Source organism: Triturus cristatus, chromosome 4_1, assembly GCF_964204655.1.
Source record: "Triturus cristatus chromosome 4_1, aTriCri1.1, whole genome shotgun sequence".
Lineage (NCBI taxonomy): Eukaryota > Metazoa > Chordata > Amphibia > Caudata > Salamandridae > Triturus > Triturus cristatus.
In genome coordinates, this window is record NC_140585.1 from 148,619,972 (window position 1) to 148,641,965 (window position 21,994).

Genomic DNA, 21,994 nt, shown 5'->3' on the forward strand with positions numbered 1-21,994 from the left:
CTCTAGGAGCTGTCAGGGCTCTGAATGAAGTCCCGAGCAATGCTTTTCTGCAAAAGCGTGTCTGTATTTCTTCTGTTGTGCAGTCCTATTTTTACCACTCTATGTTATAACGAAAGTAGAATCAAGCGATCAATTTTCACTACATCACTATGTGTAGTTTTGACTTTTTAGGTCTTGCCTAGCGAACGCAGCGCATGGGCTGCTTTTACCTTGGCGAGACTATTGTTGTCGGTTTTGCTAGCGAAGGGAGACAAACCATTTGCGCGCACGGAGAGGCAATGTGCACGCGCATGGTGTCTCCTCTCTGCCTCACACGCTCCCACCGCGCGCTCCCGCGCTCCCACCGCGCGCTTGTTGAATACTTTCTTTCGCATCTGCATCAAAGCGTAGCTTGCCCTCTCCTTGTCACGTTAAACACACCTTGGCTTCCGAGTTGGGTAGGCACTAATGTTTAATGAGGTAAGAAAGAGTTTGGCTGTGGTCTGTCTGCACTATATAAATCATCATTGTTATATTTTTTTTCAGTGTCAGCTCGTTGGAGTTCAGTTTTCCCCAGAATTTTTACTTGGGTGGTTCCCTTCTGTCTTATTGACAACGGACGGTCTTCATTGACAGACACCACCGCGTCACGCTTAGGTGTTTAGACTATCACACGAGCTACACAACCCTCCCTGTAGCGGAGTGCCATCAGCGCAGCTCTCTATTGGGTAAACACGGCCCTGTTTGTGGCTCGTGTGAAGGTTGTAAATGCTACTTTTGTAGGATGGAGCCACAGGGGGGAGGCGGAGGGAGCAGGGAGTTGTCCGTGAGTATGACCCCTCAGGGCATCAGGGCGACCAGAGGTCTCACCTGGATGACGTTTTCTCAGCTGCTTTGGGGCTCGTAACTGGAGACAGGACTATTCTGGACCCCCCCTGACGTGTGCGGACACAGCAGGGCTCTTCTGCGCGGTCATAAAAAACCTCCCCTAGCCTTGGGAAACATGCAAAGATGTAAGGCCACAGCCGACCAGCCAGTGCCCTGGAAATATCTTTTTCCTAAATAAATATAGGCAATAATAAACCCTTCCGGATTGCTTTTTAATATTGAGGTTTCTTAATGAGTTACATCCGGGCTGCTTTACCAGCAGTCCTCACAACCGGGGCGGATGTGTTGTGTGTTTTGTGTGTGTGTGTGTGTGGGGGGGGGGGGCTTGGCTTTACATTGAAGAATGTTGGACCAGTGCCTCTCCATTCACTCAACCTCCAGACTCCACACTCCGCTACAGCTCTCTCAAGTAATCGAAAGGTGGCAATTAAAAACCCCCTCAAAGAACACATTACAGCATGACACACGCCCACACCCTTTCTGAATGCGCTCTCTCAGGATTCTCTAAAGTTGGAAAAGCTGCTGAAAAGTCACACATTTCCGATGCCCAGCAGCTCACCCTTTTTAATTCTTGGAGACCCTGACAAAGCATATATTAAAAAACCTGCTCCACATTCAACAAGCATTTACAATGCAGTAGGTCTCACAATTGCGAGTTTTTGAGCTATTTGCATTGTAAATGGCAATGCCTTTTACAACATTATAAGGCATTTACGATATCAATAGTTCAAAGTTTTGTAAAAGCAATACCTAAACGAGTGCGGTGTCCAAAAACACTATAATGCGACCAACATTCACCACATTATAGCTCTTGTTTTAATTTCCATTAAACCATAATACAAAGCCGCTGTGCTGCTCTACAACATAGCTAAAAAACTGGCAAAGCCAAAGGGACTGGCATAGGTGAGACATATTGGCTTTGACAGTGCTTTTTTTTTTGTATCTGCAGCAACCACACAGGACAATGGTGGCTGCTTTTCGTATAGTGCGCTATGCCGCTCTAACTTTTAAGTGGCCGCCCCCTTCCCTCACAACACTCAGTGCACAATGGCGACGTTCTATCACCTTTTATTATTTTTTTATAAATTGGCATGCTGAGTGCGGCACTTGCTTTAGGGACACCACGCTCAGTTTATTGATTTTTTTTAAATATAATGCGCAGCGCCCGCTTTAGGGACACTGGCTGTTTCATTATTTTATTTTTTTTAACTTTAATGGTGAGCCCAGGGCACCGCGCTCTACAATACAATAGGTCTTGCTTTTGCCAAAGTTTGACCTATTGGTATTGTAAATGACAATGTCATTTAATATTATAAAAGACATTGCCAATAGCTCAAAATATTGCAATAGCGAGACCTATTACATTGTAAATGCTTGTTAAAAGTGTTTCCGCCCGGTCTCGAACCGGGGACCTTTCGCGTGTGAGGCGAACGTGATAACCACTACACTACGGAAACCCACATGTCTGCCTGGAGGGGGGCTCTGACCAGATCCCAGAAGTGGCGCCGAATACTCTTGCATAGTATCCAGAGTTAAGAGTCCATCTCTTAAAGCGGCTTCGGATATTATCTCCCAGTTTCGTTATAGCTCCGTTTTTAGGTCTCGGGACCATCCGGTCGGCAGGCCGGAAGTCCGGAGATTTAATGACTTGGGAGAAGAGGGGCTTGAACCCGCCCCTCTTCTGCCCTGTTCTCCATTGGCTGGCCTCGTAAATGCTGGCCAGCCATTGGAGAAGAGGTCCCGTCACTCCAATCATGCCCCGTCCTTTTCGGATCAGGGGGCGTGTTTTTTAAAGAAAGTCTCATTCTCTCCTCCAGCCAATGGCTGGAGGAGAGAAAAGACAAACACGCCCCCGAATCCGAAAAGGACACTCGGGCACATCACGCAAGTGAGTATGTCATATCCCAGCCATTTGGAGCGTTCAGGGCGATTCTGTAACTTGAAACAGACGGACACACTGGCGAACCGTTCCGCATTCAGCCTTGCAGACATGTCGGATATTGTTTGGCGCCTAAATGAGTGTTGCCATGGACTCGGCCGTGCTGCTTATTAACCCAGACGGTGCCCTTTGACTCCGGGGCCCAGCTGACGTCAGCCCGATGTGACTGGCATGGGTTGTTGCTGCTGCCTGCTGAATCGGCGCTTTTCTTTCCCAGAAGATTAGAAGGCAGGTGTCCTACCTCGCTTTGAGACCGGACTGTGCTCTCTTGGTGGCACTGCGGGCGAGGTACCAGGCTCGGCCGCTGCCAGATTCGGCTGGGAGTCTGTTCTGGCCAGTGAAGCCCGCAGTCCTGCTAATTCCTGCGTCTAATGAGTAATCCCTGCTCCCTGGATGTGCCTGGACTGCGGACGGGGTAATTATGAGGCAATCGCAGTAGGAAGAGTCGGGAGTAGCTTGCTGAAATGGGATGCCTTAATGTTGTTTTAGCTCGCAGCCGCCAAAGGATGCGCCGAATTTCACATTTTTGTCACTGTATTGTTATGTCTCGCTCAGCAACAGAGTGGCTATGATTTTTCAGTAGGTAACCTCGACCAGTGGTTTGCGTGTTTCCTTTAAAATATGCAGTTTTTGTCATACTGTGGTGTTACACCCTCCCATCAAAAATATATAAAATCCATCTTCCAACCCCTAATCTTGAAACGCGGGAGGCCCACTCACTGCTTCAGACTCGAGCAGTCCATATGTTAACTGATGACGTGCAGGCAGTGTACTAAACACAGTGATACATAACCCAGGAATACTGCTTCTTCAGCAAACATCAAACACCCCAAGCCAGCGCAGACCGTGGCACTGAGGTGCCAGCGCCACGCCGGAGAAGGGCGCGGTGTGTGATATCAGACATGAAAGGCAGGGGAGCGCGCTGGCGGAAGTCACAACAGTGACTCATGAATTACCGCCAAAAAGCAGGTTTTGTGACATTAAAAGAAAAAAAAACAGAGCAGGATTTTCAAGGAATTCAGGCCCTAGACAAGGAGAAGAAAAGATAAGCTGTGCAAACAGGCAGGCATGTCTTGTAAGACGCATGCCCCTTTAAAGTGCCCAAGAGCAAACATGCTGGGGGTATTATGAAGACACAAAGCGCACAGGAAGGCCGGCTCCTGCCTGAGCCCGGCTGCCATTAGTCACCGCGGGGGCCACTCCTCGGAGCTCAGGGGCCCACCTGACAATGGCTTCTGCAGCTGAGGTCAGCCCCCAAGCCCCCTGTTTGTTCAACAGGGCAGGCCGAGCCGCAGGGAGGCTCATTTAACGCACCCCCCCCCCCAGGGTGGTACACAAAGGGTCTAGATTGGAGAGGAGGGGATGTGTGGGGGGGCACTCACCTGGTTCTGCTGCTCTCTGACAATGTACTGGGGTCACCGTCTCAAAGACGGGGTGAGGGCGGCGGACCTGCCTGGGTGGCATACTTACAGTTACCCTCTAGCGCTTGTTAACTCTGTATTTCCTGGCACTATAAATAGCTGGTATTATTTTTCTACTTTTTAATGACACTCGGGGTCTAAAAGCTTATTCAGTGGAAACCCGGGGAGAGAAACACGGCCCTTTATAGGCTATAAAGGACCGTGTTTCTCGAGCTCAGGTTTCCATTTAATAAGCTTTTGCAACCCGAGTGTCATTAAAATGGAGAGAAACAATATCAGCTATTTATAAAGCCTAGAAAAAAACACTAAGGTTACAAGCGCTATAGTAACACAATTTATGTTTAGTATTGTTAGTATAAATGCTTTTTTATTACAACCTTTATTGGCATTATTAGTTGTAATCCTGTCTCACGTCCATTGGCCTGACTGGGCAAAAGCACCAGGACACACGGTTTGTGAGGGAAAAGCTCAGGAGTGGAGGGGCACGTGGAGTCGCGGGGGGCAAAGGATTCAGCTGGTAATCAAAGCACTAGGGTTTCAATAGAAGCCCCTCCAGTCCAGTCCATTCGAAGAGAGATGGGGGCCTGGGGAGGAGAGAGAGCAGATAAACCAAGAGGCCAAACAGTGAATGTGCATAAGATTGACACTGTTTAATCGTTGAAAACGACCCCTCCGCAGAGGGGCAGGCAATTAAATGGACAGGTGGGTAGAACTCTGCTGCCCTCACGCCCAAGGGTAATCCTAGAAGGGAAAGGCCAAAGAAAGAAAGAGCACAGGCGACAAGCTCGCACCAAAAGGAGAGGCCAAGATTTGAATGTGCATAGAGCACAACCACCCCCTGCAACTAACCATCACCTGGGCACCTCTCGGCATTGTTAAAGTTAGAGCTATTGGCATTGCTCATGACAATTCCGTTTCTTTAAATGTTTTAAAAACAAAAACATAAACAAAAATAATGTCATGAGCAGTGCCAATAGCTCTAACTTTACCAATGCCGAGACCATTGCATTGTAAATGCTTGTTACTGTCTCCCTGTGTGAGGATTGTTTGTTGCTTCTATCCTGCTGCAGCAAAACATTTAGTAATCCCATTCCCTCGCAAAATGGAAATGTTGTTTTGGATTTATGAACGAGCTAACGCTTTGCTGTGGCTAATACACCGCTCCGTTTGCGAGAGAGCTCGGCTCCGAGTCCGCAGGGCGGCAGGGTCATGCTGGGTTTGTGGGGCTGACGGACCCTTCATGATTCCAGCGCCTTGAAGTCTTCACAGTCGAGATCCGAGATCGATAAACTCTGAGCCCAGTCTGAGTTGCAGCTGCGGAGTGAGAAAGTTTGACTCCGATGGTTCTCTCTCGGATAATATTTCCTACTGCAGCTAAACACCCACCAATAAATGATGTTTTTAAATGATCGAAGTGGAACAAAATGATCAGATGCTACGAGAGATGCCAAGAGGAATATTTTAAAGGGCGTTCATAGAGGAGGCGCGGACCACACGGGGACTGTTTGAAAAGAGACCCGCGCGTGGTCAAAAGTAAATGAACTGGGCTTTGTTCTGACTGACAGTCGCAGGCTCTGTGATGATGACACCAATGAGAATTACAGCGTGACTCCCCGATAAAACTTCCAATCTGCACCACAGAAGACTTTTGACAGCTGTCAGGATGGCCGAGCGGTCTAAGGCGCTGCGTTCAGGTCGCAGTCTCCTCTGGAGGCGTGGGTTCGAATCCCACTTCTGACATCAGCCTTTTATTCTGCTGCTTACATAAACGACTCAAAGGCTATTTGAACATTATTTACCACAATAATATCATTTACTAATTATATGTCTGTAAGCCCAAGCGCATGTTTTACAGTTGTACAAATTGCCCGAATGTGCCTGCAGGAACAACACATTTCAGGACTTATGGAAGGACTCAGACACATAAGTGTAATATTATTATTGTTGCTGTTACGAATGTTCACTCTCAAAAGCACTAGAATGGCAGAGCACACCTTGGGACCACCTCAGCATAGGGGGAATGCCTCAGCCTGCGAGCAGAGAGCGTCAGAGCACAGGGCATACTTTATTGTAGGTTATAAGAGCTGAACCGGTGGTGAAAGGCGTGATGTCACATTTTGTAAGTTATTTATATATATGTATGTATATGTTATTTCTAAAGCGCAAACCTATCCAAAGCTGGTGAAATGCAAGCTTAAAGTCAAAGAGTGATGGGAGAGGAATCTGAGTTGTAGAAACCCAGGGCCTATTTACGAGGAGGATTGCGTCGCGTTTGCACCACGCAACGTGGTACATGCGCAATGCAAACCTTAAGCAAGATTTATGAAGCCATGCACTGAGTGGCTTCAGAAATCTGGAGTAACGCAACTCAGTGCAAATCGCTGCGTTTCGTTACTCTGCCCTGCAAAAGGTGTTCCATGGGCGGTGCGTGGGCGTTTCCACGCCACTCCCACGGTTTTTGATGCATTCCCTTATTTAACAGTACTGTTAAACCTTGGAATGCACCAACAAGTTAAATCTTCCCAGGGGAGTCGTAACGAGGAGAAATACCTCTATTTCTAGTTCCTTCCTCTTTCTGTGTGTGCAGCACACAAAGCAAGAGAAATATGCCTCCCAGGATTATTTGTGTGCAGGAAGGTGTCCCTTCCTGCACAAAAAGAATCCTGCTTGCAACGCAGGTGAAAGTGTGTCTGCGTGGCCGCGAGGCAGCCCATTGTGCGACAGTGCATATTCCATTTAATACGACACATTACTACCCTTTCCATGTCACGCAGTGCAGCGCAGGGGTGGTAGATGATAACTGGGAGGGGGTGAGAGTGTAGGTTCTTTTGTTCAGGTGTGGAAGTTTCTAGACAGGGCCTTTTTCTTCTGTTTCTGATTGCTTCTATGGAAAGAATCAATATCTCAAACTTCATGATGCTTATATTGTGCATGCACCAGACTGCAGATGGCTTCAGTGCTACCTGCTCTGTGAAACTTTACAAAAATTTACTAAACTAGACTCTGCTCTTCATCCCTCTCTGATCATCAGAGAAAAAGGGAAGGAGCACCTCTCGCATAAAGATTTAAATTTCAACATTACTATTTCGTGTTGTCCTTCCATTAGATTTTATGTATAATTTAAAGCATTTTTCTTTCTTAATTACCCCGTTGGTGATGGTGGTGTGTGCGGATGCTTTCATTGCCTACTGTGATATTGCAACACAAGCAATTCATTTTTTCTTTCTACAGTTTTGCATGCAATATCAAAAAGCCTACACAATGATGCTAATAAATCTTCCACGAAAATTTACTTTAACTTAAAACATTCTATTGTTGACTCTTTTCTTTTGAAAGACTCTCTCCCCATTTCCATCCTATGCATGCCTCCTTTCTTTGAGCACGGCCTACTCTAAGTCAGACGCATGATTTGCCATCTCTGCAAATCTCCCATACCTTATTACAAAAATCACAACATCTGCTTGAAAAGTCATATCTTCTATACTTTTAATTTTTTTTTTAATTTTTGGAGGGTTTTCAGTTATCAACATACAAAGACCACATTTGCTTGCTCAGTAGAATCGAAGGTTATTACAGTGCAGATTTTAGCATTCTGACATTTCATGACAAAATTTGGCTATGCAAATGTTTTGATATTCAGGGATGGTAAAGCAGAGACCTATTACGAATACAATTGACCACAGCGGGGTTGCTGCGCTGCTCCTCCGGGACCTCTCGGCTGCCTTTGACACAGTTGACCATGCCACTCTGAAACAAAGACTCTATGAAGCCGGCATAGAGGGAACTGCTCTAGACTGGATTGCGTCCTACCTTCGAAACAGAGCTAATGTCATCCATACACCACCTTTCTCGTCCAAACCATACTCCACAAAAGCAGGGGTCCCTCAAGGTTCTATCATCTCACCCATGCTTTTCAACATCTACATGAAGTCATTACCGGTACTGATCAATCAATTTCGCCTCACGTGCCATGACTATGCAGATTACACACAAATACTCCTTCAACTGGAATGCCCCAAAGACATTGAAAAATCCCCAATTTTCAGTTGTCTCAGAGACGTGGATCAGTGGATGACTTGGGGCCATCTCAAATTGAATGCTTCAAAAACGGAAATACTCACGTGTGGCGATTGGAAACATTATGATCCGCTTGCCGCCTGGCCTGAGGAACTGGGATCACCACCTAAGGTATCGAAGGAAGTAAGAAACCTCGGAATGACCATGGACTTCAAGCTGTCAATGAATGCCCAAGTGGACAAACTAGCAAGATCAAGCTTTGTCACTATAAAAACGCTGCAACAAATTTTCCCTCATTTGGGATTTCTACACAAGGTCTAAGCTACCATCTCCCTTGTTCTGTCCAAACTCGAATACGCCAATAGCCTCTACAACGGATCATCTTTAACGACCATGAAAAGACTACAACGGATTCAGAACTCGGCTGCCAGACTACTCTTGCATATCAAACCGCGAGACCACATCTCACCTGCCTTGAAAGCCCTGCATTGGTTACTGGCTGCCAGAAGATCCACGTTCAAGCTACTTTGTATCACCCACAAAGCAATACATAGAACGGGACAGCTCTTCATCAGGAATAAAATCACCAAACACATTCAACAAAGGAACCTACGCTCTAAAGGGGCATCTCGCCTCCAAATCCCAAGATACAAGAAAAAAACTATGGGTGGCACATCCTTCTCTGTTCAAGCAGCCAAACTATGGAACTCTTTACCCCCCAACATAAGATCCACCGACAACCACCTTATCTTCAGAAAACTACTCAAGAATTGACTCTTCCCCACATAAGCACCATACCCACACAGAAATTTACAGCATATTTCTCTGTATATAAGCATTTATTTTTACTATAGATATGTTCCTATCTTTGTGTATTGCTTTGTATAAACATGTAGAATAATTATGTTGTTGTAAATAAATAAATAAATAAATAAGTAAATAAATAAAAATCATCTTTGGTCTACATGTACTTACTTCCATTGTGCATCTATGTACCTTCCATGTACTTGGATCTGTGTGTCTGTTACCTTTCTCATGAAAAAGCATATCCAATGCACTACCCTATTTCTCATCCTGTACCTCTATCAATATCTTTAATCTATATATACTTACCTCCTTTATGGATCTATATAATTTCAATGTACTTATGGATCTATATATTTATCACTTTCTTCTAATTTAGCATTTCAAATGCACTACCCCATTTTTCAGCCTATACTTCTCTCAATATATCCTCTGGCCCAACCTTCTGACTCATCTCAAACTTCTTTCTGCTACTCTTTCCAATGCACTACCCTATCTCTCACCCTATACATCTATCAACGTATCCTCTACATCCACTCTCTCATTTATCCCAAACCCAATACCACTATTATGATCCCTAAAATAACCCTTTCTAGACTCTCTCCTACTCTCTCCATCCTTGCATCATCTGACACCTATTCTTACTATACCGATCCCCTAAAACAAACCTTTATAAACTCTCCCCTCTGAATCTTTCCCTCAAAAACCCCTTTTTACTCATCCAAAAGCCTCCTCCTACTGCTATGACCTCAAACAAAAAAAAAAGAAAATCTCACTCTTCTGTCCCTCCACTATCCTTTCCAATCAAAATAACAGACTAACATGTTCACTTCTCAATTTACGTATTCCACTATACTAATTCACCACTAATCCTTTATGGGTTCCAGAGTAGCGTGATACTCGCCAATGAAGCGTTTCAACACCCCATCAGGGTTACCAGCGCTATATAAACGCAAACCTTTTTCCCTTTTCTACCCCTCCCCAACCCTTCTCAATCCAAATAACTGACTAACATATCCACCACTCAAATTACTTTCATGTTTCGCCATACTAATTCAACAATAATCCTTATGGGTTCCAGAGTAGCGTGCTACTCGCCAATAAAGCACTTCAAAACCCCATCAAGGGGTAGCAAGCGCTATATAAATAATAATCTCTTTCCCTCTTTTATCCCGCAACCTACCATTCTCTATCCAAATAACTGAATAACATATCCACCACTCAAATTACTTCATACTCCACTATACTAATTTTCAACACTAATCCTTTATGGGTTCCGGAGTAGCGTCCTACTCACCAGAAAAGCGCTTCAACACCCATCAGGGGTAACAGGTGCTACATGAATGCAAACCTTTCTTACCTTTTATCCCTCCGCTAGCCTTCTCACTCCAAATAACTGACTAATATCCACCACTCAAATTACTTTCATATTTCACCATACTAATTCAGCACTAATCCTTTATCGGTTTCCAGAGTAGCGTGCTTCAAAAACACATCAGGGGTAACAAGAGCTATAGAAATACAAACCTTTTTGTTTTCTTCCTCTTCTATCCTTATGCTATCCTTCTGCTTTCCTTCTGAATCCAAATAACTTACTAACCTTCCACCACTTAAAATTTACTTGCATGTTTCACTATACTAACTCAACACTAATCCTCTATGGGTCCCGGAGTAGCGTGCTACTTGCCGAAAAAACACTTAGACGCCTCCTCAGGGGTGGTAAGCGCTATATAAATGCAATTACAATAAAATACAATTACTGCGTGAGTGACCGTCAAACCCCACCCTCCAGTCGCGACATCCAGGCCCCACAGCAATCACAGAATCCAGCGAGACCCATAGGCCCCGGTGGCCTTGCATGTAATTTCCAAGAACAAAGGTCTGGTTAATACAGACAGTACCAACATCAACATTACAGTGTTATAGAAGCAGAGGTATGCTATGCTAAACAGACATTCGCTATGATATATCACTGTTCAAGGAGAGGAGCCAGTGTGTGAATGGGGACCAGATGTCTTTTGGATGGGATCGGGCTGGCATGAGTTCCCAGTAGCATGTCAGTTGTTCTTTGCAATATGTAACATCTGTTAACCAAGGTTTTACGTCTAGGGCTGTCGTCTTCCACCAGTGTATGCCACCCGCTGTTTGGCCACCAGTAGCAACATCGCTACGAGCCGCCACCTTGTTGTGGGGATGTCGCAAACATAGCCCAGAACCGCCACCAGTGGCGATCTCGACAGCCCCATATCGGTTATATACTCTATGTATCTGAACACTTCTGTCCAGAACCCGGCCACCAGTGGACAGTCCCAGGCCAGATGTAAGAGGGTTGCTTCCGGTGTCCCACAGCACCAACATTTAGTGTCCAGCCTAATGCCCATGCGATGCAGTTGCACTGGGGTGCAGTATAAGCGATGCAGGAATTTGAAGTGGATTAATCTGAGGCGGTATTTGGGAGAGAGTTGCTCAAGTTGGCCACAGCAGAAATTCCATTGTAAGTCTGGAATGTGAGCGCCCAGTTCGGTGTCCCATGAGCTGCGCGATTTTGAGGAAATAATTGGGGCTGTGCATTGTGTAATGGTGTAAGTACGTGTAAATAATTTGCGAGCCGATGACGCCTTGAGCACGTGTTGCTGCTGCAGATCAGAGCATATAAATTCTCCCTACTTCCATGGACAGAGTAATTCCACAGTCATACGCACATACACTCACCATACGCTAGGGCCCATCACACCAACATTCATTCTATTACTCTATCCACACTAAATATACAAGAGAACTTCTAAATCAATCTGCATCTAATCTGAGGTCAATGCAACCTAATTGATTTGTCTCGAGTCATGATTTAAACAATATACACATTTGAGATCTCAATAAAATGACAAAGAAATAACCACCCGACACTGTAATTCAAACAAAAGGTTATTTTATCTAAATTAGTTCAATGAAAAGTCATTCAATAGTGAAATCATTATTCTCATAGTTACCTATTCTAGCTAAATGTCGTATTTTAGGTCAGGACAGGTCTCTCAGTAAAGACTCCCGAGTCGCCGTCCTCTCAATCAGCATCGATCCTCTCGAGCATAGGTTCAAGAAGAAGTGGCCCTAGACCCTCTCTAGTCTAGTCATATTTATACTAAAACTTACACATTAAAAGTTACAAACAAGCTCCAAGCGTCCGTTGAGCAGAGCGAGCAGGAAAGGATGTTGGCTCGCAACATTTAGAAAAATCTCCGCTCTCGAATATTTCAAAAATAAAAACACAGAAGAAGGAAGCACAAACGAAATCTGCAACATTCATGGATGCTCTTCTCCGGAATTATAGTGAAGCCACCGCAAGTTTATCAAAATGTTCATTGTGACAATTGTTCTGTCCCAAGGATATCTGGCGATGAGCCCAGAGCTGCTGTCCTTTCGGAAACTTTTAGCTCAGACAGAGGCCGAGGTCATGTTCAACCATATTCAGCGAGGCCTCTCTTCATATTTCATCTACTCAAATGCAGGCTGTAAATGTCGGCCATTTTCCAATAGGCCAAAATGGACAATCTTAATTAAAAGAAACACAAAACAACGTTACTACATCATAATGATTATACAGTGTTAATTCCCACTAATACCCTTATGTGTATGTATTTATCTAGCCTTCTGCGACATAAAGAAGCGTTATAGCATGTTATTTTAAAGCGCAAACACATAACAAATAGCACTTTAGCCACACGTATTTAATTAATTTGCTCAACAACTTAGTTCACGTATTTAATTAAGCCATGCAATTGCATTCCCACGTGTAATTCTTTCATTAGTAAAGTTGATTAGTCAGACCACTCGACAAAATTAATATCTAGTAATTATTCTTTAGTAATTTTAATTATGACACACAAAAATATAAGCTGATGTTTGGGTTTAAACAGAAAACCCTGCTCCAGCAATCCCCCCTTTGGTGATATATTATCACCACAAAAATCCAACCCAAAAATTTAGACCCCATTTTTAGGAGAAATTCAAATGTCTTTTTGCATTTATACTACACTCCAGTTTCTCTTTCATCATCTCTTTTTGTCTCTAAATACATGCTCTCTCTAAATTCTTCCAATTCTATTTCTTGTGGGTCTCTTTTTGACCTCTTTTGTTTCTTTTCAACATTTTCCCCTACAATTTTCTTTTTACTCCTCCTATTTCTACAACATAAACACCCTAATCTAAGAATCATTAAAGCAACAATCACACGTGTCAATGGAAATAATATCTTACCAAAAATGGTACTACCTATCTTAGAAATAAAATTCTTAACAGCAATCATCTTATTAGCCATTTTAGTCCAGATACTTTCAGCTTCCAGTGGTACTAATTCTTCATGCAAATCAGTAATATTTTTGATATAGACCTTTAGATCTCTGCTTTCGTCCGGAATGTAAGTGCACCAATGTTGAACCTTCAGCATTCCACAGACTCCACCCTCTTTGGCCAATAGAATATCAAGGGCAAGTCGATTTTGCATAGACATGGCGCGTAAGGCAACCATCTCCGTATTTACCAAGAGAAACCCACCAGCGGTGCTTGTCGATAAGCGATCCACCACTGTTGACAGCTTCCGAATTCCATATGCATTCAATGAAATTCCCACTGCTGGAATCAAAGCTCCAAAAATATCTCCTACAATTTCTGACCAAGTTTCTCTCTTAAAGCGTGTTAGTAGATTAATCTGTTCTGCATCTTCTATTCTATCCATATGAAAAATCTTTGGAAAGACCAGGCCAACATAGCATGTGCCATACCAATGATCAGGCAACCTGTAATAAGCCTTATTCCCACAAATATAATACACTCCCGGGAAAACTGGATCTTCTCCTCCCTTGAATCCCCATCCTGTTGCAATAAAATATGTATCATGACACTCACTAGTCCCAACGAAATAATTATCATATTGGGATTTCCTTCTGGTAATGCATAGTTTACCCTTCTGTGGTGCATCTAAAGCCAAAGTTGGACTGGCCCCATTTTTCAACTCTTTTCCCATCTCAATGTCCCACATTGTTTCACTTATTTTATATCCTCCTGCCTTTTCATGCATGCTCATTCTCCTTTTCTCTACCATATCTAGGAAAGCTTTTTCTTCTTCTTTCAAACTACAAGTTAAATTGTTTCTAAAAATATAATCTAATGTTAATTCTTCTGTTTCAATAAAAATCTCACCAAAAATGTTAACTTCTTTTGCAGGATTCAATTTCTTATTCATAGGCAATTGCCCCAAAATGTTATCGTTGTTAGACATTTCATAATCTATTTTCCCTAACAAATAAAAAACACCTTAACACACTACATGAAATCCCATACGTAGCCGGAAGATGATGATAAGTAACTCCCTCTGAAACGGATGCAGGCAATTGCATACATACGTAGCAATCCCTTACTTCCATTGTCTTTACATATTCATACAGCAATTTTGAAAAAACATTGCTAGAAAAATCATTAATTGATCTATCCTTGTGTATATACATATTGCTAATTCTAGTTGGTACTACTTTCTGTGAACTCTTCTCTATGTTAGTCATATTCTCAGTATGTATTCCAAAAGTGTCTATTGTAACTCTAAAAGTAACTAATAAAGCAAGTACACCCCATAATAGCATTAATAGTCCCGTACAACAGCAGCACATTCTGCACCATCTTTTCAGAAAGGTACATCTACTTTGATTATTCTCTGTGTTAGCCATTTTACTACTTTGGCTGTGTCTTTTGACTTAGCCTCTACTACTCCACTACTGAATCCCTAGAACACTAGATTATTTCAATCTGTTAATTCTAAATTTCTTCTTCACTCTTCTCCAAGTGACTCCTTTAGTTCACTCAATTTGGATTTTCATCACTTTTCATTTCTTCTTCAGCAACATCAAATTGTATCAGATCTTCGACATCCTGAGCATCTGACTCTTCTCCAATGTCAGTCAAGATAACTTTCAGGATTCCAACAGCTTTCTCCTCCTCAACCACTCTCAGTAAGGTCCCCTCTGGATTTCCTTGACTTTCTGCCTCTTCTTCTTCAGACAGTGCCACATACGTCCATTCCGGTGACCTATACTTCTGGTTAGGCTTTCTGATTCTCTTAATCTCCTCTGGTTCCTTTGATTTCTTCTGTTCTTCCTCCTTTGCTTGATTTTGACTTGACACCTCGTTCACCTGTTCAGCTTTCGATGAATTTGCTCATGTCAGTCGATACCTTAGCCTCTTTATCTTGTTAGACCAAAGATCTCCCTTTACACTCCTTTTCTGTTTCACTTCTCTATTGTTTCTTTCTCCGATCCAAGTTCTCTTTCTTAGAACTCGACCCTCTGGTTTCTCATTCTCACTCTCATCCGATTCTGTCTCATTTGCCTCTTGTTCATCAACAATTCTCTTTTGCTCCGCAGTCTTCCTTTCCACCAATAGAGATTTCCCTACTACTGTCCCTCCTCGGGTCTCCGACACGCAATCTTCTTGCTGTCTACTTGTCCCTTCACCTAGCTTATCAGGAATGTTCCCTACACCTCCTCGGGGGTCTTCCGCAATCTGTCCCTCTCTATCATCTTCTGACCCTACTTCTTCAGAAGTAATCTCAGATAAATTCTCAATCTCTTCATATGACTCAGGTGTAGTCTCTGTGGAACTGCTCTTTTCTTTTCTCTCTTTCCCTTTATTTTCTCCACTGCTTGTTGAAACTTCAGGCACTCTTACAGAATCCGAACTCTCCTCTGAGGTTCTCAATGTTCCTCTCGAAGCCTCTCTTGGTAAGAAAAAATAATCACCTGACTCTCTTTCTGACTCTCCTTCCCCCCTTTCAGGATTCTTTTTTCTTCTCACTGTTTCAGTGTCTGCATCATCACTGGAATCTGACTCTTCAAAATACTCTTTCCCAGTCCCATCCTTTGGATTTGGAACTCTCAGAGTATGACTTGCATGAACCCAATTCTTCACTCCAGCACACTTCACAGCAGTCGTCGTAGTCAGAATTACTTGTCTTGGTCTTCCCCACCTTGGAACTAAGCAATTTCTTCTTCTGTGCACTTTTATTCTCACCCAGTCCCCTGGACTCAGATCATGGGCTTGCTTCTTTTCAAGTGTAGTGGCGTCTCCTCCAACCTGGTGAAACACAGAATGAACTGCGTCAGCCAGGCCTTTACAGTAATCCAAAATCATGTCATCCGTTATTGTCATCAACTTGTTGACAGGCACGAATGCATGTCTCATTGCACGTCCCATCAATATTTCATGTGGACTCAACCCTGTAGTTCTGTCTGGAGTAGATCTAATAGTCATTAGCACTAGAGGCAAGACATCAGGCCATTTCATTCCAGTGGCTAAACACATCTTACCAATTCTGTTTTTGATTGTGCCATTCATCTGCTCAACAACGCCAGAAGCCTCTGGCCTGTATGCACAATGTAGCTTCTGCTGTATGCTCAATGCTTCACAGATTAAACCCATGAGCTCATTGTAGAAGTGTCCCCCTCTGTCTGACTCAATTGTCACTGGGAACCCGTACCTAGGAATCAACTCTCTTAACAGCAACTTGGCCACTGTTCTTCCATCATTTCTCCTAGTCGGATAGGCTTCCACCCACCTTGAGAACAAACAGACTACCACTAGAACATACCTCAATCTATTGACCTGAGGCATTTCAATGAAATCTATTTGCATTCTGGTAAAAGGACCTCCTTCTCTGCCTATTGTTCCTAGGCTCACCACTGTTTTCTTTCCAGTATTGAATTGCTGACAAATCAAACATCTTTGACAGATGCTCTCTGCAATCAGCCTGAACTTTGCATTGTACCAGGTTTGTTTGAAGGACCTAATCATAGCATCCCTCCCCAGGTGTCCCTGGCCATGATACATTCTTGCCATTGTTGACAACATGGAATTTGGCATGACTGGTCTTCCATCCCTATAAATCCAAACATGATCCTTTTCTCTTGGAGCACAACCCGCTTTGATCCAATCTCTCATTTCCTCATCTCCTGCTTCATCCTGCAACTGTTTCACTTCATCCCATGTTTCCAGGACATTAGTAAACATCACAGAACAAAAAGACATTTCCTTCTCTCTTCCCTTGTTAATCGAATGATTGTTCTTTGCACAATACTGTGCTATGTCATTTGCAAAGCGATTACCAAGAGTAACAAAATCATCACCCTGTCCATGAGCAGCACATTTTACAACTGCTAGTTCTTTAGGCAGCTGTATCGCCTCAAGCAATTTCCCAATCACTTCAGCATTCTTTATAGGAGTTCCACTCGAAGTCAAGAAACCTCTCTGTAGCCAAAGCTGGCCAAAATCAGGAACCACTCCAAATCCATACTGACTATCAGTCATCACAGTCACTCTCAAATTCTTCCCAATCTTGCAAGCTTTTGTCAATGCCACTAATTCAGCTACTTGAGCAGATCTAACTCCTTTCAAAGATGAAGCTTCCATAACTTCTGAAACCTTGCACACCGCATATGCTGCACTCAGCACACCTTCTTCTGTTCTCAGACATGATCCATCCACAAACAGCATATGATCACTCTCAGGCAGTGGCAGATCTCTTATGTCTGGTCTCGGTTTTGTACAGTAATCAAGCACATCCAAGCAATCATGATCAACATCATCTCTCACACTCACATTTTCAGCATCTGGCAAAAGTGTCGCTGGATTCACATTCACACATCTCTCAAGAGTCACATTTGATGCTCCCAGAATGATTTTCTCATATTTAGTCAGCCGACTATGTGACATATATTGAGTCCTGCTTCTTGTCAAAAGAATTGCCACATCATGAGGTACAAACACCCGTACAGGATATCCCATTATTATACCCTCACTCTGTTCCAAGCTTCTGCGTGTAGCAGCTACTGCTTTCAGGCAACCTGGTAAACCCACAGCTACTGGGTCAAGTGTTGATGAGAAGTACGCAACTGGCCTTCTCAGACGTCCATGTTTCTGTATTAACACTGAAAGTGCACATCCAACAAGAGTTCAAACTCCTTCTCATAGTCTGGCATTCCCAGAGCAGGAGCCTCACACAATCTGCTCTTTAATTCTTCAAATGCTGCCATTTGTTCTGCATTCAATTCCAATGGATCTTTCACTTCACTTTTAGTCAATTTAATCAATGGCTTTGCTATCAGGGAAAAATTACTTATCCACTGACGACAATAACCCACCATTCCCAGAAACATTCTCACTTCTCTCTGGGTCATTGGTGCTCTCATTCCTCTGATAATTTTGATCCTGTCATTGGTCACTTTTCTCAGACCCTTTTCAATATTGTGTCCAAGATAATGTACTTCTTTCTTGCAAAACTGCAATTTGGCTGGAGATACCTTTAACCCTCCATCTGCCAGATGATTCAGTAAAGCTATGGTATCTACTTCACAAGCTTCACGTGTCTTCGATGCCACAAATAGATCATCGATATACTGTACTAGTACTGAACTTTCAGGCATGACCAGACTTTCCAATGATTTCTTCAGCAACTGATTGAATATTGAAGGACTCTCTGTATACCCCTGTGGGATACGGCACCATGCCAAAATATGCTGTCCAAACCGAAGTGCAAAAATCGGCTGGCTGTCATGATGCAATGGAATTGAAAAGAAAGCATGGCACAAATCAATTACCGTGTACCATTCAGCATCATGAGGAATCTGATACAAAATCACTGACGGATTTGGCACAATGGGACAGCATGATACCACAATTTTGTTAATCTTTCTCAAATCCTGCACAATCCTGAACTTCCCATTAGGTTTCTTCAGCCCCATTATCGGTGAATTACACGGGCTACTCAGTAACTCTCTCAAAACACCCTGCTGAATCATCTTATCAATTATAGGCGTTATTCCCTCAATTATCTCTGGTGTCAGTCTGTACTGTGGGATATTAGGATAAGTGATTCCCTCTTTCACTGTAATCTTTACTGGATCTACATTATTCATCAATCCCACATCTTCTCCAGTAAAATCCCAAACTGCTGCTTTTACTGTATTCCTCAACTCTTGAGGCAAGTCATCTGGATTAAATACAGCATATGTTCCAACAATCTCACTTTCTCTATTATCCAGGGTCATCCTGTATAAGACATCCTCATCCGGTGTCTCAAAGGCTATTCCATCCGGAGTACAAAAAATTGTGCAATTCATTTTACACAATAAGTCCCTACCTAACAAGTTCACAGGACTAGTGTCACAGACCACAAACCTGTGCATATCTGAAAATTTCCCTATCCTTACCCTTACTGGTTCAGTAAGACGAGTCTTAATCTGTGTATTAGCTACACCAACCACTTGGATTGCTTCGTCCGAGAGAGGAAGACTTCTTATATCTGCTGACCTGACAGTTGATCTTGTCGCTCCTGTGTCTACTAAAAAAGTAACACTTTCCCCATTTATTTTCCCATCTACAAATGGTCCTGCCTGGTCTATTTCTAGAGTTGCTCCAAGTATGCACTCTTCCTCCTCTCTTTGGCACCGTCAGTAGTCCCCTTCAGACTCACTCCCCTCATTCTTTAACCAGTACTGTTGTACCGGGTTTGAACGTCTCGGTTTGTTTACCTGCTCATCATTGTAGAATCCTGAGTCCTGGTTATATTTCTGGGACCCTCTATTCTGCGGAAAGGGCGGTTTTGGCTCTTGATTCTGCTGCTTAACAACCTTCTGCTGTTGCTGTTGATGATTACACCCCTCGTTCTGCACCTGTTGATTCAAGGATTTATTCTCATTACTCACTAATGGTGGATTCGTACACTCGGTTCTCCAATGCCCCAATTGTCCACAGTTGTGACACGGAAACTTCTTTTTGGCCTCTGCAAGATTCCCCTTTCCTTTTCCTGTACCATATCTGGGCCTATTTCCTGGATTATTTGCTTGTTCAACCAGCTGTGCTTCTTGTCTTTCTGCAACCTTCACCTGTGCCCACATTGCTTTCTCCTTCAGCTTTCTTTGTTTTGCCTCAATTTCATCACTGAAGTATTTCGCATGTCTCAAGATCTCATCAATCTTTTTACTCTGCCAATCGACTGTGTGCTCACGAATCATTTCACTGATTTCAGGTCTCAAGCCATATACAAATCTGTATACAAAATGACTCAAATCCTTATCACCCAGATGTTCATCTCCACTAAACTGTTTAAAAGCCAGTATCAACCTTTCATAAAAAGCATGAACTGATTTTTTTGCTTCCTGATGTGTCCGATCTATCTTAACCCAGTCTGTCTCTTTAGGGGGTAACTTATTCTTCAGAAACACAATAACCTGCTCGTACTTCTTCATTACCTCCGGGTCAGGAGCTCCCGTTTTCTGATCTCTTGGGTACTCCTTAGCAGGCCAATCTACAACTATTTTGCACTCTGCCCACAAGTCTGCTGGAACAATTATATCAAACATACTATTCAGGTCGATCCACAGCACTTTTGACAATTTCACAAACCTATCAACCTGCCTATACCACTCGACGGGCTTTTCTCTCAGTCGAGGGAAATCATTCGTAAATGACAAAATATCCTGTCTAGTCCATGGGACATGTACATATCCTCCTCCAGGAATCTCTCTCATAGGGTAGGCATCCACTGTTTTTTCCTTTTCTCTCATGGGAAATGCTGAGTAAGTCCTGTCCACTGAATCTTCCCTTTTCTTGTACCACCTATCCTTCCACTTTTCCACATCACCCCATTTTCGCAATAAGGAAATCATTTCCTTAATCTGCCCTGTTCTGCCAACATCATTTAGATTCTCGATATCCTTATCAGAAAAATCCACTCTGTAAGGCTTCTGCAAAACTTTCACCTTATCCATATCAACTCCCATTTCACTCGGTATTCCTTTCAACCTGTCATGTGTATTCTTAGCCCTCCATGTAATACTCTTGCACATGAAAAACAACTCACCATCATGATGATTTTTCAACATCTCTGTAGGAATTCTTCCTGCTATAAGTTCCTCCAATTCTATGCGCAACCTTGCTACATCAATTGCCTGAGAATCTTTACCTTCTTTTGAAGAACCTTCAACCAATCATTCAAATCCTCAGCCGTTATTTCTGTAGACCTTTTCACTGTATTCACTCGTTCTGCCATCCTCTGTGGTTCCAAAATTGATCCTTCCACACAACCAGTATTCAATCCTGAATTAGGCTGTACAACTAACTCTCTACCACATGTGTCATGTCTCAACTGTCTCGAATGATTCTCTTCCGTCCTCATTCCTGACCCTCCCAAAAAACCAATCAGACCATTTCCTACATATGGAACTGTCAAACCACTTTCACCCATTCTTTGCTTATCAAAAATAGGCATAACCGGACCTATGGTTACAGGCACTGTAACAGCTTCCAGATTCTTTGTCAATTCCCTAATTTTCTCTGTCAACTCTGATGTCGTTCTTGCTAATTCTCTTGTTCTCTCATCCCCGATTACACTCTCTCTCTCTCGCTCTCTCTCTCTCTCCCTTTCCGTGAAAGAGCTACCACTTTTCAAATCAGGTGTCGCGACTTCTGTTTTAATGATCTGCAAAGTATCTCTTATTGGAGTAGCAACTGGTGTTCTCACTTCTGGTTCTGGTCTATATGGAGGTGGTCTCTTATAGATCATGTCATCCAAGACTTCATCCTCATATTCATTAGCCCCATACCTTCTCAATTCTGCATATTGTACCTTTTCCGTACCTTTCCTCCCTTCTGCTTCCTCAATAGTTCTCATAGGATACAATCCCTCTGACATACTAGCATCTCGCCATCTCCTCATTCGATCATGATGAGTCTCACGATCATATTTCCTCCCAAAAATGTACCTATAATTACCTCCACTCCTCTGCTTTTCTCGCTCATGCACCTCATCTTCCCATTCCACCAATGCCTCAAACTGTGTCGGCCTTGGTCTAGGTTCTAGACACATCACCTTTTCCCGTAAATTTCTCAACACGGCCAAATTAAATGA

At 43.2% G+C, this 21,994-nt stretch overlaps 1 long non-coding RNA gene and 2 other non-coding genes across 3 annotated transcripts in view; 2 read left to right on the forward strand and 1 right to left on the reverse strand.

The window, feature by feature from the left end:
* Positions 1–2,251: 2,251 nt before the first annotated feature.
* TRNAV-CAC (transfer RNA valine (anticodon CAC)) lies at positions 2,252–2,324 on the reverse strand. Its single transcript has one exon. It is a non-coding gene; the product is annotated as a tRNA-Val (tRNA).
* A 431-nt stretch (positions 2,325–2,755) lies between these two features.
* The window catches only part of LOC146851653 (uncharacterized), a 93,765-nt gene continuing 74,526 nt past the window's right edge, over positions 2,756–21,994 (forward strand). Inside the window, exon 1 of the long non-coding RNA XR_014981152.1 lies at positions 2,756–3,221. This is a non-coding gene — a long non-coding RNA (uncharacterized LOC146851653). The remainder of the gene's footprint in view (positions 3,222–21,994) is intronic.
* Positions 5,885–5,967, forward strand: TRNAL-CAG (transfer RNA leucine (anticodon CAG)). The gene has a single exon. It is a non-coding gene; the product is annotated as a tRNA-Leu (tRNA).